This window comes from Colias philodice, chromosome 9 (assembly GCF_061535455.1).
Source record: "Colias philodice isolate Cphi_HAF_F1 chromosome 9, ilColPhil1 Martin Lab GWU primary, whole genome shotgun sequence".
In the NCBI taxonomy this organism is placed as follows: Eukaryota; Metazoa; Arthropoda; class Insecta; order Lepidoptera; family Pieridae; genus Colias; species Colias philodice.
In genome coordinates, this window is record NC_143094.1 from 13312454 (window position 1) to 13326077 (window position 13624).

Here is a 13624-nt window from a genome sequence, read left to right on the forward strand (position 1 = left end):
GCCTTTGTCTACCAACATTGTCTATCAAGTGCTACTACCTTTGGCTTAGCAAAAACAACCATAATACGTCTATTCTTTAACTTTAATACGGTATACTTTCTTTTTATCGCCTTTCTTTGTCCGTAAATCCATATCGTGGTACAATCCATCGTCTTATTTATGAATCGTAGGAGCATTTGAGCGAGTTATTCTTCTTTTGCAAAGAAATTTTTAATATGTATTGTTTGTTGTTTATTTGTTTACTAGCTTACCGCCCGCGGCATCGCCCGCTTTGTCTTAAACCTAATAAATTATATACTAAAACCTTCCTCTTGAATCACTCTATATATTAAAAAAAACCGCATCAAAATCCGTTGCGTAGTTTTAAAGATTTAAGCATACAAAGGGACATAGGGACAGAGAAAGCGACTTTGTTTTATACTATGTAGTGATAGTGATGTGTGCTACCAGTTCCGTAGTGGCAGGTGACTTTTATTTAGTTATTATAGATAGATTTTTAATTCGTATCTGTGATTTCTCAACTAGTAAGAAACTCTTCACAGTGTATTATCAAAACTAATAGAGGCAAGGTAATAATGTTTATATTTTCCATAATAAACTAAGCCATTAACTCGTATCTCAATCACTAAAGAGAAAAACATTTTAATGAAATTAATAATATTTGTAAAGTTTTCAAATACTTACAATTGGCTAACGAAATAGAACTTTTATTATGAACTTATGAATCGAACCATGCGGTTTCATTCATGTTTATCAATAATATTTGCGTAATTCCACTACACGGATCTAATGCTGTATTTATATTTACAATTTAATTTTAGACACGAAGAGCCATTGTTATTACACACTATAAATAAATACTCAGCTTATTGTTCTTGGCGAGAAGATTTCATGCATCATTTTACAAACCGTAATTATAAGTGATTTATCACTATTTTGAGTTGTGGAAATAAATTTTGACGTGGTACACTAAACGACATAATATTTTATTATAGTAGAAAATTTATATTTAAAGCATTCTAAATAGTAGGTACTACATAGTATAAAACGAAGTCGCTTCCCGCTGTCTGTTCTTATAATGCTTAGACCTTTGAAACTACGCAACAGTTTTTGATGCGGTTTCTGTTAATAGGTAGAGTGGTTCTGGAAGAAGATTTTATAGTGCATAATTTGATCGTCGAGTTTAAATTGTATTGTGTTATGTATTTGTACTAAATAAACGATTTTTATTTATTTTATAATTTGGTAAGATTAATACAGGTTAAGTCGTGGGCGGAAAACTAGTAGCACATTATTCTTAATACTATTATAAAGGCGAAAGTTTGTATGGATGTATGGATGTATGGATGTGTGGATGTATGGATGTATGGATGTTTGTTACTCTTTCACGTAAAAACTACTGAACCGATTACAATGAAATTTAGCACACATATAGAGGGTAACTTGGATTAACACATAGGATAGTTTTTATCCCGGAAATCCCACGGGAACGGGAACTATGCGGGTTTTCCTTTGCAAACGCGGGCGAAGCCGCGGGCGGAAATCTAGTAATAAAATATAATATAAGAGATATTACCTTGGAAGCGTAAGTGGCGATGTAATAAAATTGATTCTAGACGCCGTGTCGCATCTGAAACAATAAAAATAAATTGCTGTCAAGTATGAAATATCATTTGAGGGAATTCCACTTGATGGAGAAGGAAATAGGTCAATTTCGTATTGTGCTAATCTAATCGAAGATGTATATCAATAATATGCTATTTAATTTATTGTTGATTGTTTAAGTACCTAACGGTGTTTAGTGTTATTAAAATATTTTTTTACACTATATTTTACATGATAGATGTTGTTATATTATTATTAATGAATTTTATTCTATACCTCAAGAAAGTTTTCTTAATTTCTAAAAAAAATAATGAGGTTCGAGAAACTCGCCTCTCAGTAAAATGTATTTAAAAATTTTAGTGCTATAATAATTTATATTTTAAATAGCAAAAGTAACTGACTTTCTTCCAGACATAAACATTCTTATTTTATTGCAAGCCTATTGAAATTAATTAATGTAGAATTTTAATTAATTGGAAATTTAAATTAAATTTAGTTCATTGGTTCTAATAATTTTGCTAAAATTATTAAACTAATTATGTTGATATAAAATAGTTAGAAAGTTATAATATTATGTATTTAGCTTTCAGCCCGCGGCTTCGCCCGCGTTTTCAAAGAAAAACCCGCATAGTTCCTGTTTCCCAGGGGATTTTCGGGATAGAACCTATCCTATGTGTTAATCCAAGTTTCCCTGTATATGTGTGCTAAATTTAATTGTAATCGGTTCAGTAGTATTTGCGTGAAAGAGTAACAAACACACACATACACATCCTCACAAACTTTCGCATTTATAATATAAGTAGGACTAGTAGGACGAGTAGGACAGTGAATTTGAAGGAGGTATTTAAAGGTTATCCGTCGCTTTAATATAAAATAACATTAATGAGATTTTTTATAAATATAATTAACTAAACTTATATATTAATGACTCAAAACTTTCATATGTATTATTTAAATTTTATCGTTAAATAGTTTTATTTTTATTTATGGCCTTCAATATTTTTAACAAAAATAAAAGCATAGAGATTCACTCAAATAGAAATAAAAACCTTGAATTAAATTGAGTGTTTTAAAATAATGTTAAATACACCGAAATGAACAGGTTTTTTGCTTTGTTTCTGAGTCGAATTTATCAAATGAAATTGAGCGCATTGCCTACCGAAAAAGCTATCCAACTGAAAAACTCTTTGTAAACAAATTGACATCGAAATTTATCGGGATAAAAAGGGCTGTCGATGAAAAAATCCAGTCTTTTATATAAGACTCAATACTACTGTTTCAAGTCATAAATAATTTGTCTTTGTATTGTGAGTTGATGAAAAGAATATTTCACTTTATAGCCAATAAAATCGAACGGTATCAAAGCATTTATATTTAAACTGACACATGACCATATATTGTAATAATACAGATAAAAGTGTACATAGAACAACACTTTGATACAAGAAAAAGAAGTATCCTACGACATCGTTAAATTGGTTCAATTGAAGAGCACATACATCAGAAAGCATCATTCCTCCAACTTCCGCATTCACTATGATCATTATAAATAAAATATGTTTTACCAACAAATACAATGAGGAAAAACTACTTAAACAACTATGTTTAACAAAGAAGTATGTAACAACTCTATCGTCATAACCAATTACACGCAATAATTGGTAAAATGTATGAAAATATTGAGATATTGATATATCTAAAGATTTACGTAACAAATGATGAATTTTTCAAACAAGTCACAGACTGTTCTAAAATAAGACTAATAGTAGGTAGGATAAGTAACGACTGTTGATGTTCGTACCGTTCCGTAATTCCCTAGAGCAATAAACACAGCACAGTAACGTCACAAGCGCCGTAAATTATACATAGTTCGGAAAAACAAAATGATTCGTGTACGTTGAAAATGCGTTATACTGTGGGTGTGTACCTTAATATTGAAGGGCATTAAATATAGGTAATATTGAAACTAATTACCAATAGCATGTTTTTTAAGAGAAAAAGAAATACTTGTATTTGAGGTTAAAAGGTTTTTCGTCGATGGAATGAAAGTAATGTTGAATATAATATGTATATTTAACAACAATTCAATGTTCAAAAAATCCTTTAAAATTCTAAATTATTTTAAATATTGGTCGTGTTCGCTGGCAGACTGATGAGACATGCTCCTTATTATGAAATATACAAATATTCGCATAAAATCAAACACAGGAAAACAGCTAGGCTTACTCTTTACGAAGCCAACTCTTTGATATCCAAGCCATTAATATCACAACAAATATATTATGGACGATAAAAACCCATGGAGGGTTGTCGCGTAAAAACCACAGGACAGTTCTTTTGCATATTATTATAATATATGATGTTACATATTATGTATTTTGTAAAATTAAATTTTAAAAATGACATGATTTAAAAGGGCAACTATGAAGCTTCTTGCCGGTTCTTCTCCGTAGATACTGCTTTCCGAATCGGTGGTAAATGTTAAAATATGTAATGACGTTTCAAAAGTGCTTCTAGAAGAAGTCTAATTGAATAAATAAATGTTTAAGTTTGAGTTATGAGTTTGAATAATATTGACTTAATTGGAAACTTTTCATGTCATTTTTCTTTATCCAAAATGTTTTGTTAAATTGATTTATATAATATGAATAAAATAAAAATAAAATAAATTATCCGTCTTTCCGTTCGCCCTTCTTCCAATAAAAACACATTAGTTTCATGTGACGTCATACAACAGTAATAAATAACATATTTCTTAAGATCTAGTTGGGAAAACAAACGCTAAATAATTTTAAATATCACAATATGGAATAGCGTTGTTTGTATAAAATTTTAAAGTTTTCCTCTCACATTCCGATCCCGATTTCACCCCCTTTAGTTTAGGGTGGAGATTTATAAAATCCCTTAAATATTTAATCGAGCACCTTCCACGCAATTCCAGGTATTTGTTAAGCATTTTTTCACTTTCTATTAATATAGGTATTATATTATATAGGATGACATAAAATATTGAAGAGAATAAGTGCATAAAAATGCAATCTGTACATTCAATTAAGCTATTTAATAAAATCAGAAAAGAGTTTTAGAATTGATATCCCACTAACTTTAGACCTCGGTCATAAAGAGTATAGGAATTTATAATACCCCAGCCACACGACTCGACGAGTGGTATGGGAAGTGACGAGGGAAGTAAGCAGGGACGTAGTGTGGCCACGTTACTCGTCATGCCACTCGTCGTGCTCATCGTCCTGCTCACTGCTCCCTATTTTGTCGGCTTGTGCGCGCGAGTCAAAGGACCGGCAGTACGAGTGCGAATTAGGGATGGGCGTCATGGAATCAACGGACTAGTTAAATTAACCGTCTATATGTACACTCAACGATTCGACTATTCCATCGCTCACCAATGCACTAGTTGAATTCAATGAAGTTTTTAAAAAAAAATATTTTTGGTTTACAAGATCAATGTTTTGAATTTAAACTATAAAAACAAACGATAATAAGTTTTTTAGTAATACATACTTTTTTAGGGAGTATAATTTTTGTAAGAAAGCATAAACATTTATTAATTGTTTTATTGAGATTAGAATTTAATAATAATAAGTTTAAAGTCCAGGGACGCCTCTCCACCCTTAGCTGCTCACAATATGTTGCCCCCTTGTCGCACTATTGCAGTGACTTATTTCGGGGGCCCATACAGTGAGAGGGCGAGTCACCACCTGCCAACATATTTTTACTTTCTTTTAGTAGAAAGGCAGGTGCCATAGTTTCCCATAGTCCCCAGTACCAGTCCATTTAGCATCCCAATCCATAGCCCAATTATTAAATTTCCATACCCTGCAATAGTCCTACATCGGCCGCGGACTGCCTAGGGCTGTATCTCTATAGTGCAGTCATGGGCAGGCTGCGGCTGGTGTCCCACAACACATTAAAAGTCTCGAAAGGGCCTCTGCGTGTTGGATCCGTGTCCCCACGTAAGCCTTCCAAAGATCCGGGTACTGTCCTTCTGGTGGTACCCGAGTATTATGGAGAAGAGAAACATAATAATAATTAACTCTTTATTGTACACCAAATAAAACAATACAAAAAGAATAACAGCAAATAGGATTATCGTACAATAGGCGGTCTTATCACTAACAAGTGATTTCTACCAGACAACCTGTGATCAAGGAAATGCTGGAAGATTATAATTTTGGAGGTGTAAAACAATGCAAGAACGAAGAAGATGATAAAATAATAAATAATATAAAATATTTAACATATCAATAATATTTAATAAACATACATACATATCATAAACATACATACATATTTAATAAACATATATACATATATAATAAACATACATACATAAAAATATATTAAGTATGTGCATAGGCGTTAACCTTTAACTAGTGACGCGGAGTCTCACAGGCGTCGCGTGTTTTACAAATTCTCAGAATTGGTCACTTCCCCCCGCCTGCCGCGACACCGCTTCTCAGTAGCCTCTATTTTAGTGCTAAAACGATCGGGGAACGAGGCGGACTTGTCGTCGGTTGTAAAACACGTGAGTAAAAACACTTACAAAATCTAAAGGAGTCTGTCAGGCTAAATGTCCCTAGTTGTCATACAAATGTTTTTTAAACCATTTTTTTGTTTTTCAGTGCAAAATGGCGGAAAATCAGAGGAAACGTAAAAAGTCTGCCACAAATTCACTGGCTTATGTGGGTACAATGAAAAAAAATATCACGTTTCACGATTTCACGAAAGTAAAGACCCTGTGCTCGTACGTACCCAAAAAAATAGAGCTGTGATATTTGTGCCTTCAATGCATCACAACAACGAAGTTGATGAGGATACTAAAAAGCCTGAAATTATTCTTTATTACAATGCAACCAAAGGTGGTGTAGACGAAGCTGATAAAAAGTGCTCCAATTATTCCAGCAGCCGCCGAACGAGAAGGTGGCCAATGGTTTTATTCTACCGCATTATTGATTTGAGCGGCATGAACGCCTATATATTATACAACATGTATCAACCTAAGGTTGCCGATAGAGGTGATTTTTTGAAGTCATTAGCCCGTTCGCTAGTGATACCACATATGCAAAGACGTGTCATCAGCAGTCAATTACCAAGGGAGTTACGACTAGTGATAAAGCGAGTTCTGGGGGATGATATGATCGAAGAAGGTGACCAAAGTCATGAGCCAAGTCAGGGTAAACGAAGAGCATGTAGGGTTTGTCCACCTAAACTACACAGAATGACAATTTACACGTGTGTCGGGTGTTCTAATCCCGTTTGCTTGCAATGTTCTCGCCCCCTGTGCAAAAATTGCCAGTGATTTATATAAAGTTGAGCGGTTGTCAAATTTTTTATATTTTTGTTTTCAGAAGTGCTGTTTTGTTCTTTCGTTTCTTTATTGATTTGATTTTAAGTAAAAAATGTTAAATTTCAAATGTTACTTGTGTTTTGTCAATTAAAAGGCTAAAATGGAGATCTCAAGTCAATTAAGGCTGAATAGTACTAGATAGAGTTAATGACTGTTTTTTCTTTATTTTTATAATAAAAGCTGATTGTATTTAGTTTTGTGTCTTTTATTACATACCGATGGTTAAATATCAACACAATTTTGATACGTACATATTACATTTTATGCCTAAAATTTACTTTGAAAGTAGTAGTCTGTCAGACGTCATGTCCCGTATAGTGTTATACATTTTTCACGTCACTGGTTAAGGGTTAAAAATATAAATACAAATGACTTTACAGCGAAAGATAATAATTTTTAACCAGTCTATCAAAGGAAGATATTGTTTGGGCGTGTTTTATTGGATTAGGTAAAGCATTCCAAAGATTTATAGCACGTACTGTGAAAGAAGAATGATAGAAATCTGAATGATGAGATGGAATCAAAAGAGAGAGATTATATGTAGATCTCAACACAAGGCTATTGGAACAAAGAAATTTAAATCTCTCCTTTAGATAGATTGGTGTTCTGACATCAAATAGAATGCAGTAAAGAAGATGAAGAATGCGTGCATTCCGACGAAGGCGTATAGGTAACCATTTCAGTTTGGTACGGAAGGAGGAAACATGATCATATTTACGCAAACCGAATATGAACCTTATGCAGAGGTTTTGAACACGTTCAAGAGCATCTAGTTGCTTTTCATTAAGGTCGGGATAGGCGCTGTCACAATAATCAAGGATAGGGTGAAGCAATGATTGTACTAGCTCAACTTTAGTGGGAATTGGTAGGACATTACGTAAACGTCTAAGTGAAGCCGAAGAGCTAAAAACTTTTTTTCGCAATTCCTGTAGCTGTTGAGACCAGGAAAGTGTTTGGTCCAGATATATGCCAAGGTTTTTAACAGTGGAACTGTATGGAATAACGAGCCCATCAACAGTAATCTTAGGAATACCAACCCAGTCAATTTTGTTAATGAAGTGACGACTTCCTATTATAATGGTTTGAGTTTTAACTGGGTTGATATTCAAACCATGTGTTTTGCTCCATTCGATTATTGAAGATAGGTCTTTATTGGTTTCACGTATAGCATTAGGTAGGTTTTCAAAAGACGAGTGCGTGTAGATTTGTAGATCATCCGCGTATAAGTGATAGAGAGAGGAAATGTTGTTTGAAATAGAATTAATAAATAGGGAAAATAAAAGCGGAGACAGTACACCACCTTGAGGAACACCAGCAACGATATCACACCAGGAAGAATAAGAATCGTTGTTGTAGATACGTTGACGGCGTCCCCGTAGGTAACTATACATCCAATTACTTGCAGATTTTGATATGTTTAATGAGGATAATAAAGCTAACATTATGTCATGATCTATAGAATTAAATGCGTTGCTAAAGTCAATCAAAGTGAGCAGAGTAAGTTGCCTATTCTCCATTGCCATACGTATATCGTCAGTGATTTTAACTAAAGCAGTAGCCGTACAATGACCGGGACGGAAACCGGATTGGAAAGGATCAAACAGCTTGTTGGAATTTAAAAACATAGTTAACTGTTCATTAACAAGGCGTTCGAGGACTTTGGATAAGAAAGGAAGAATGGATATGGGACGGAAATCACCAAAAGTAGATGGGTTATTTTTTTTGGGAAGGGGGATAATATGAGCGTCTTTCCAAGGAGTTGGAAATTGAGAGGATGTTATGGAGAAATTAAGGATATGAGTTAGAATGGGAATGATGGTATCAAGGATAGGAATGATCATATTACGGCCAATGTTGTCACTGCCAACGGCTTTAGAAGAATTTATTGTTTTAAGAATTTATTAAATAATAGTTATTTATTTTACACATGGACTAGTCGAAGATTTTAACTAGTTGATTAACGATCTAGTCTCGTTGATGAAAAATACGTCGACGACTCATCCCTAGTGAAGAGCGTCGCGATTAAGGTGATGAATGAATTTTTCTAACATTTACGGCCCTTTTTAAACCTTCGTAACTTTTTTATTACTAAAGTTGTCGTGATGAAAATTCTTGAGAAGAAAGTTCAATAGTAACACAATACGTCTACCGTTTTAGAAACATGATTCCATGATATTTTCTCGATAGAAAAAAAATACAAAGTTCTCATTGTTATTTTTTTTTAATCTCTGGCATCTTCAAAATAACAAACGTAAAGTTACGACTTTTTGGATATTAACCATAAAATATACAACCTATACGTCTACCGATTTAGAATTTTGAAATATGCGATGGTTTTGAAATAAACAAGAAATACTTGAAATTAGCGCGCGACCAGCCAATATAGCGAGAGCCGCCCTGTACCTTCCTACCCCGATCGCTGCACGAGTCATTCCCGCTACGGCCGTCACACGGGGAACTTGTGTCGCTCGCGCAATCGTAAAAAAGGGTGACAACACGATAAGACAAAATGAGACAAATGGGGACAATAAAGAAAATAAGAAGAAGAAACATAAAGGTTGGAGGAAAAAGAATGCTTACAATTGGAACAAATTAATGAAGTAAGTTGGTTTTATTTAAAATTTGATGATAATTGTATTATAGACGATGTTTGATATGTACCCCTGTTTTGAGTACATAACGAATGTGTAAGATTTTTTCATTTATAGCATAGATAATCTTTTCAGAAATCCGGAACCCAGAAGGAAAATAAACCCACTGATTGTTCACAATGTGAACCCACTCCTTCGTAAGTATCTTTATTCAGTCAAAAATGTATGTTATCAACGCTCTACTGGTTTTATCGCATGATTCCATTTTTAGCAAAAAGCAACAAAGTGCCAAGAAATAAAAAATCATGGTGAACTTAGTGGAAGCATGGTGGACGTAATATGGAACAGGAGCTCATTGGAGTAGTATTATATTTAAAAAAATACGAAAAAATTTCAAGAATTACATTTCTTAGTAGGTGGTAGATAAGTATGTTGTATAAAGAATTTGATGTTGATATTTATTTCATTTATACTTACTACACCTGTGCGGGAAATTGCTTAGTACTAAAACAGGTTTTATATGAATCATATTTACATAGTAATGTGAGTTTTCATTTCGAAAAATTTTGTGTAAGTAAGTAATTGAGTTCCTGGGTGATCTGGAAACACAATTGGGCCCGGAAGATGGCGCTGCAGTCACTCCTCCTAATCACATTAACCGATTTGGATGAATATTTGTGTGCACATTTCATTGTTGTGGGATGATTGGTTGATTCCTTTTCACATTAGCTAATATTATGTATTTTTGTTGTTAGAAAGTAAACTTAATTTAATGTTTATAATACATTATTATTGGTATAAATAAGCCAGTGTTCGTCTCACATTGCTGTACCTGCCTACCTACCCTACCAGGGCCTAACTTTGTTCTGGCTATTTTATTTTGATTATTTGTAATGAATAATTACAATTATAATAGAGTGCAAGAAATAAATACATGCGTCAATATATTTTGTGTTTTTTTAAAACAATTTTTTTATTTAAAAAAATATCATTGAATCCTGTTTTATCCCACAGAAGTGTTCAGTTTGGATAAAAAGTATCCTATGTGTAAATCCAGGCAATTAGCTATATTTTATGAAAATTGGTAATGTAGTCTTGACGTGATTAAGTAACAACTAACAAAAAATATACAAATTAACATCCAAAGTTTCGCATCAGTTTTACTGTATTAGTGATATCTTCCACTCTTGACTTTGACTGAGAAGAATTAGGGTTTATAACTTCTTTCAGAAATAGTACCTTTCATTTCTGGGCATGATGTAATATCTACGTCAGCATCAAATTCTATCTAAATCAATTCAGTAGTCCGCGTTATTGAGTACCATTTCATTTTTTCAGAGTAACAATATTTTTTGTTATTTTAAAGATTATTTATAACCTGTATTATTTTGTAATAAAGTAAACATTACGAAATAATAATAATTATTAATAATGTCTAAGTAGTTGTTAAAAAGAAGATTATTTGTTTATAAGCAAGAAAATAAAACCAATAAACCAACAATTAAATATATGTATAACAATATTATAACTGTATGACGACTCCATACATGTTTGTCCCGAGTCGACCAGCGGCAGCGCGGCGAGTTTGCAAGAATGACTCGCGCACACCCGCGTTCGCGATAGCGAGCTATTAGACTCCGCCCACCAAGCAGTGGATTTTTTTTTGTGTATCGTCTTAATCGCGCGAGTAGAGCAGTGTGTGGCCAGACGGCAATATCGAGGCGAGCGGCAGCGCGATGAGCAGGACGAGGAGCAGCACGAGTAGCAGGACGAGTAGCATAGTGTGGCTGGGGTTTAAAAGTATATTAAGCCCAGGTAATATTAGAATTTTAATTTCTCACATAATACGAAGGAATACCTTTGCATTTAAATACTTGTAATTTAATTTTAATTCAATGAACCATAATAGAGCCGTTGACGTCAATATCCATAGGGAATTCATAAATATCAGACGTTATTATATTTAACTTCAAACGCGTAAATACAGCTGACAGCTTAATTGTTTGCAAAACTTATATAATTATTATCGGTTTTAAACATCAATATCTTATTACGCGTTTCTGTAACTGTATTCAAGCCCTTTCTATAAAAAAGGACTTCAATGTGACTTCAATGAATACATTTTTATTATATATGTATTTTGAGCTGATCTTTTCTCTTAAAGGGATCATCTACAACTACAGTAAAATGGTTGGTAGCTCGTTAAAACTGATAAATAAAGGATTTATGAGCATTACTAAAAATGCAATAATCTCTCTTCATAATTGTTAGCAAAATATCAAATATCCCTACGTGTAAAAAGCTAACAAATTATGTCATCCCCATGTTATTTCAGTATTATCTCAACAGCTCCCGGAAATTGTATTCTCTTGTTAAATTAAAACAAAGGACACGATACCTGGAATCTCACTTTATGTCAAGTATTTCTAAACCCGTGACGTCACAGCAAATATGACTATAATAGACGTAACATTATCCTGTCTAAAATGACAATTTGCGAGTGAAAACAATGATTTGCTGGAAGCTTGTATAATGTGTTACATTAGGTTATTTTTTACTCGAAATTTGTAAAGGGGAAATCTACTATATAAAAATAAGTCGGGTTTTCCTTCCTGATGCTATAACTCCAGAACACATGAACCGATTTCGACGGAATTGCATTCGTTGGAAAGGTCTCGAGCTCCGTGAGGTTTATAGCAAAGACTAGGTGTCTCTGGTGTTCGCAGTTCGCCGGTATGCTAGTACATCTTTTTGTAGTGGCCCTCGTGATTTCGACCTCAGTTTATTATTTTCATAGTATTTTTATTCAGATAATTATTTCTCAGCATACGTAATTATTTAATATTAAAGCTCAGTAATATTATATGTAAGTTCAAATTAACTTTTAATTAAGATTATTCAAAGCTACCCAATGTAACCTTTTGAAAGATTACGATTAATTATAATAAACTCTATTACATAAAACATTACCACTTAATTATAATTATCTATGAAATATGTGAATAGGGTATGGATATACTCAGAAAGTAGTTATAATAAACATAGAAATATAGTTTACTAGCGGTCCGCCCCGGCTTCGCCCGTGGTACATGTTTACGTTTTCTCTGCATAAGAACCATCCTCGTACTTCAAGGAATATAATAAAAAAAGAATTATCGAAATCGGTTCAGCCGTTCTCGAGTTATGCGCTTACCAACACATTTTGCGATTCATTTTTATATATAAGATTATCGAAAAAAGATAAGCAACTATACAATAAACTGATATAAGATTCAATGAAAGAAACTTCTCGAATCACGATAACATAGTAAGCGTTGTATAGTTGTAAGATAACGCACTTCTAGATTCGCCGATTGTAAACCATTAATTCCAGATTATATTAGGAACTAGACTGTGATATAATATCTTAATCTTAATACTATTATAAAGGCGAAAGTTTGTATGGATGTATGGATGTATGGATGTTTGTTACTCTTTTACGTAAAAACTTCTGAACCGATTACAATGAAATCTAGCACACATATAGAGGGTAACTTGGATTAACACATAGGATAGGTTTTATCCCGGAAATCCCACGGGAACAGGAACTATGCGGGTTTTCCTTTGAAAACGCGGGCGAAGCCGCGCGCGGAAATCTAGTCCGTACATAATAGTACAACCTTATCACACTACTATTCTGCGTTAAGGTTTATAAACAGAATTATTATCTTCTTTGCATATTAACTATTGGCACAATGTCGAATAGTACAAAGTTTATGTAGCGTCGATGATGGTTCCCGGAGCGATCGTAAAACGAGTTAAATCTTCATTATTTACGGACGGACAGACATAAACACTACTTTGGCGAGTTATTCCGATCCGATACCGTTGGAGTATTGCCTTTGTTTGGTAAACAAGATTACAAAGGTAATGGCTCCGAACGGGGTCATTGACTCGTTATTTAAATCGCCTGTTTGTTTCATGATTTATTTTGATTGTGTAAACAATGCCTATCGTAAACACGGCTTAGAATCAAAGAGAACATGCCCTATTGCCACCGGTCTTAAGTTCTATAGAAAGGCGG

The 13624-nt window shown here is 33.5% G+C and overlaps 1 protein-coding gene and 2 long non-coding RNA genes across 4 annotated transcripts in view; 2 read left to right on the top strand and 1 right to left on the bottom strand.

Moving 5' to 3' along the window:
* Window positions 1-13624, top strand: part of LOC149486210 (uncharacterized) — a 493671-nt gene that overhangs the window by 409251 nt on the left and 70796 nt on the right. The window lies entirely within an intron of this gene.
* LOC149486225 (somatostatin receptor type 2-like) overlaps window positions 1-13624 on the bottom strand; it is a 122036-nt gene that overhangs the window by 3407 nt on the left and 105005 nt on the right. For both annotated transcript variants that reach the window (XM_089699557.1, XM_089699556.1), the window contains one exon: window positions 1577-1630. The gene's annotated coding sequence lies outside the window, so the exon portion shown is untranslated. The remainder of the gene's footprint in view (window positions 1-1576; window positions 1631-13624) is intronic.
* Window positions 9066-10494, top strand: LOC149486226 (uncharacterized). The gene is made up of 3 exons (XR_016316036.1): window positions 9066-9570; window positions 9697-9758; window positions 9833-10494. It is a non-coding gene; the product is annotated as an uncharacterized LOC149486226 (long non-coding RNA).